Source organism: Vigna radiata, chromosome 11, assembly GCF_000741045.1.
Source record: "Vigna radiata var. radiata cultivar VC1973A chromosome 11, Vradiata_ver6, whole genome shotgun sequence".
Lineage (NCBI taxonomy): Eukaryota > Viridiplantae > Streptophyta > Magnoliopsida > Fabales > Fabaceae > Vigna > Vigna radiata.
Window position 1 is genome coordinate 10,776,260 of NC_028361.1, and position 5,767 is coordinate 10,782,026.

The window sequence follows — 5,767 nt, forward strand, 5'->3', positions numbered from 1 at the left end:
ATTTGAAAAATATGTTTTGGAGTCGCCACCATAGTTTATTCTGGAAAACTACGGAAAAACCATAAAATGACAAGGCAAGGTCTGCGAAAACCGAATTTCGGNTTCGGNAATCGGTTACGTGTANGGAAGGTATTAGCACCCTACAACGNCTGCCCTAAGGCAGTACCTNTAATTAAATGCGCGAATAAAGATATGTTTGCAAAATGTTTAACTATCCCAAGAACAACAAAATAAAGAAACAAAAATATTTTTTAGGTTTTTGGGCCCGACAAGGATTGACCTTGCGCCTACGTATTCTCATTCAAAATGAGAAATCAGGGTTACGTAGTTCTTTCAAAAAGATTGTTGTTTGAAGATGTTTTTAGTTTTTGAAGATTTTATATTTTTTTTGATATTTTTAATAAAGAAGGAAAACATTTTTAGCACAAGGCCTACGCGAGCGGTCGCACGTGTGCTTAAACCTTTTCAAAACATTTTTATTTTGATTTTTTTAATTTTTGATAAAAGAAAAGGAAAAGATTTTCAGCACAAGGCCTACGCGAGCGGTCGCACNTGTGCTTAGATCTTNCCAAAATATTTTTATTTTGATTTTTTTAATTTTTGTAAAAGAAAAGGAAAAGATTTTCAGCACAAGGCCTACGCGAGCGGTCGCACGTGTGCTTAGATCTTTCCAAAATATTTTTATTTATTTTTGATTTTTGATTTTAATATTTTTATTTTTATTAGCAAAGGGATATAACAACACACAATAATAAAACAATGCCAAAGCTAAAGAAATAAAAAACAAAGACAATAATAAAAAAAACATCATAGTCCAAGCCCAATAAGAATAGGAGTGCAGAGATTAAAAACCGGGGGTGCTGAAAAAAATATTGAAGCTTCTGGTCTTGTAGTCTGTTAGGGGTGTATGGCCAAAAATNGGGGTGCAGCTCGAAATTTGTTGATCCAGGCCCAAGGGGGTGCAGCAGCAAAGTTGGAGGTGGCATGTAGTAGTTGCTGGTCAGGCCCAAGACCTCTTTTTTTGTTTGCCAGACGCGGAAGGGCTTCAGCCCAAACAAAATGGGGGTATGAATGCGATTGTAGGTGGTGGCAAAGAGAACGCAGCCCAATAGCCAGACCCAAATTTTCTTAACCTAATTTGAAAAATTAGGGTTCTATCAGATTGCCCCCATTCTGCAAATCGTGCTCCAGAGACCCAAAGTCTCTTCCTCTGTGCGAAAGACTCCACGGCACACACCACTGCTCACGACCACGGTTCAGCTTCCGGCCACCGCGAACAGAGGTCCACGGTGTCGCCGACAGCGATTCTCTTTCCCCTCTTCTGCAGCGGCCAACGGTTGAGGCTTTCCTCCTTTGGACCCCGTCGATCATTTCTTCGAACCCAACCACCATGTCACCATTTCCCTCTCTTCTCGGCATCGCCGGCGATACCAGGCCTACCAGAGTCACTGCCAGCTGCGACGGCGTCACGTTCCCTTCTCCCTGTGGGGCTATCTCTTCTTTCCCACCGTAGGTCACGATGTCGCCGTCGACCTCAGATCCNGTGATGTTCGAGAGTTTTCCCCTTCCTCTTCTTCTTCTATTTGAATTCGAAAACCACNTCACCAGCGAAACCAACGTCGCCGCNGCGAATCGCGATTCTTCGCCGATGCTGTTGCCCATTGNCGTGTATCAGCCATACCATAGCANCGTGATTGAAACACTTCCACTTTATCGTATTTTCAATTTGATTTGCAGGTGAATGTTAGACAATGCTGGAGGCGAATGGCTTCTTCCACGATTTGCCCTGATTGGGTTTGGTTTTTTTGGATTTTTTGGTTATGACACTGTGTTGCAAGAAAATGGGTATCGATCTGTGTTTTCTTCGGGTGCTAGACCGAATAGAGAGGATGGTGATTTTGTTGAGTTGATAAGGTTGGGAAAAAATGGTGGAATTGAAGGGTGGTGCAGGCTCATATACAAGCGTGAGAAATAACAAGCATAAAGAATGTAACAACAATGTAATAGCAAGTGTACAAGCGTCGGGGTGAGTGCAGAAGTCGTTTACCTTCTCGGAGCTGNTGTGCTTGTCTTGATCAGGTCTACACTTCCGGTGATCGTTTCCCTCTACTTCTGACCGGCGCCCTCTGTTCCCCTCTGCTTTGCTTTTGGTTTTTTTTGTATTTCTGATGGAGGAGGTAGTTTGTTATTATGTAAAATCTGGATGGAGATTTGGTGTGCGTGATGGATGATGAAGCATAGTGTGCGTGCTGGACTATGAAGCCAATTGTATGTGTGGTTGAATGTCGTATGTGATGGATGATGATTTCTAAAGGGCGTGTTGAGTTTGTTATNGGTGGTTATGGCTTAGGCATAGCAGAGGGGTCCAGAGAAAAGGAATGTGTNTGAGGTGAATCTGTTGAGTGAACGTTTGTGATGGTCAGGATGAAGGTGGTAGAAAGGTGCTGCTTCTATGAGTGGCCCCAATGGTTGACGTGAGGATGAAGTTAGAGATGNTGGACCATAACCGTTTTTCCTCTGCTTCCAAATTGCCCCTGCACATGTCCTTCTTCTCATTTTTTCAATAAACCTTTTTTTCTTTTTCTTTTATTTTCCTCTCTTTTTTTCTTTTACTTTTCAGTTTCGATTTTCTCTTTTTCATTTCTTTTATTCCTTTTTTTTTCATTTTGCTTTTCTTTTTTCTTTTTTCTTTATTTTGTTTTTTTTTTTTGCTTTTTTTTTCGTTTTTCTTTTTCCTCCTTTCTTTCCAAAAAGAAAATAGAAAATAAAATAAAAAACAATAATACTAAAAAAAACCTAAATCAAATACCAAAATAAACTAAAAATTAAAAATAAAAAAAAAATAAAAAAAATAAAAAAAATTAAAATAAAATAAGGCAAAAAGCAAAAACTAAGTTTTATTATTTAGTCACCCGGACGAAATTGGGTGTTGACACATGTATTCATTCTAAACAATACAAGTATCTCACCAAGAGATCCTACTTTGATACTCAATTACATCAAATTGACTCATACATTTCTCCACTTTGAATCACCATTTATACCTTGGATATTCATATGATTTCATACATCTTATACATAACATTCAATGAATTAAACATCATTCAACCACTCAAGAAGAACATAGGAAGAAAAGAGTAAACTAAACCTAGACCAGTCGCACAACACACACAATCGTTGAGCGAAACCAGAGGGTTTCGCATAGCGACCCCAAATCGCTATGAAATAGAGACATACCCTTCACAACCATTCGCAAAACGACTAAACTCGCTGTGCGAATAAACTCACAGAGGTTCCAATGGCTCAGACTCCCCAAACACTCGCAAAGCACACCCATTCGTTATTCGAATTAAACTAGCATTTATCCCAGGCCATCACCAGTAGCACAACAACTATATTCGCTATGCGAATCACTAGACAAAGAGAAACCCTCTCCAACTACTCGCACAACGCACCAACTCGCTATACGAGTGCCCAGGCAGAGAGCAACTCTCTACAGTCATTCGCACAACTCATCAGTTTGCTATGCGAATGCCCTAGCAAAGAGCATCTCGCCAAGGTGACTCGCTGTGCGAATCCATTTGCTAAGCGAGTCTGCATAATCTGCAGAATGAAATTCTGCAAAATTATGCAACTCAACCACCAATTACCAATTCTAACTATTTTTCCCAACTTCTAACACTCTTAAATTGTGTTATACACCTAATTAGACTTGTCTAAGTGATTTTAAACCTTCCTAACATCAATCTAAAGTTTTTATGGATCAATTCCTACTCCAAAACATCAAATTCATCAACTTAAGGACCAAAATCAAAATCTACCACTTGGAACGTGTTGGATCAACTCAGTCATATTGGACTGACCAAAACCCCCTTTATAGACCAAATGCATACCAAACCCCAATTACTCATTTTTACTACCTCACTTCCTCTAAAATGCCTTAAAGCAATCATAAACTAGCTAGATTATCAACTCCCTCTCTTATAACAGATTTCATACACCCAAATTCATTAACAGCACATAAGCCAACATCCAATTCAATACATCATCCAACATCATTCAAGTTCATGCATCATATTCAACAAAACACACAATTCCTTTTTACTAAAAACCTAATTTCAACTCAGTTCAACACAAGAAGTCAAAACTTAACATACCTATTATATCAGTAACACAATTAAAACTATAGTCCAGCTTCCCTTACCTTAGAAATATACTGCCCAGCTCAAAAAGATCCAACCGTACCTTGCACTGCAAGAAAACTCTAGAAACACTTACAAATCACCAATTTGTGATAGAAAACAATTCTCAGCGCTTAAATGGAACTAAGAATTAGGAGAAGGAAACTCCAAACACATGCAATCGCAGAAATTCTGTGAAACCACATAATTGAAGAAAACCTAAAAAGGGGAACAAATCTTACCGGTTCAATGCGAGAAACTAATTGGTAGAGATTGTTGCCCTTAATGCCAGGATCGTCTAGGCATCTCCTGATCATTAAACCGACAGCTCAAATGAGAGAAGATATAGAGAGAAGTCAGAAGACTCTAAGAAATAATGTTCTAAAGAGATAGAGTGTTGCTTAAAGTAATGAGACGTGTTTATAAAATTCTATTTATATTATAATATTATTTTAAATAAAATTGCTCGTCTCCTTATTTTAATACATCTGTCTAATCTAATACTCTATTTTCTAGGTTCTTACAGGGAGAATTTGTGATATAATTGGAGTGAAGTCACTGAAAACAATTATATAATTCAAGGTATGTGTTTTGTTAAAGTAAACTTGTAGATATATTGTATGATTCAAGTACATCTCATTTACTTATTTTTTTATTGTTATGTTGAATATGTTAATTATAAGTTTTTCTTCTAAAACGTTAATTTAGATATGTCAACCTTCACAAGTAAATTCATAATTTTCAATAAAATTTGTTTAGATTGTGGTCTGTTAATTAGAAATAGAAAATTTCATATAAATTTAACTTGTGTACTTTAATGCAATTTAATGTGATATTGGATATTGAATATTATAGTCAAGTCTTTATCTATTGTGAAAAAAATTATAATATTTTAAAATTTTAAAGATTTTTTTTTTTTAATTTACCTCTAATTTGATAATAAGTTTTTGAGAATGAAATTCAATTATATTTGTTATTATCTTCAATGAAAGTAAAGTAAAATAGGAAGTCGATTTGAAAAATATAACAATTATTTAAAGCTTTTCAAAATGATATTCTTGGTTTGCTATTTAGAAGAGAGATTGAACTTTCAATACATTTGAAACCTAGGACCAATTTTAACACCACCATATAAGATGTCATCTTTTAAAATATGAATTGAAGAAACATTTATAAAAGTTATTTGAAAAATAGTTCATTAATCATATTCTATCTCTTATTTTTACTATTTTTTTTAATGTATGTAGATCATCATCACTTAAATACATTCATCATAAACAATAAATACTCTCTTTATGGAATAAATTATTTTACAAATCAACTAAAAGAACCTCTATATTTCCTAAAATAGTTTAAAGCGAGAATGTCATTATTTTAGATAAAAAAAAATCGATTTTTACTACCTTTTTTATTTTATTTTATCTTTTGCATAATAAATATATGTGAGTTTTTTATTTTTATACATGTTTAAAATTATTAATTTTTTTTTTCAATTTAAACTAAATTATATATATATATATATATATATATATATATATATTTATGTATGTATATATATACTTTTTTTTTTCCTCCGTAAGTAAGAA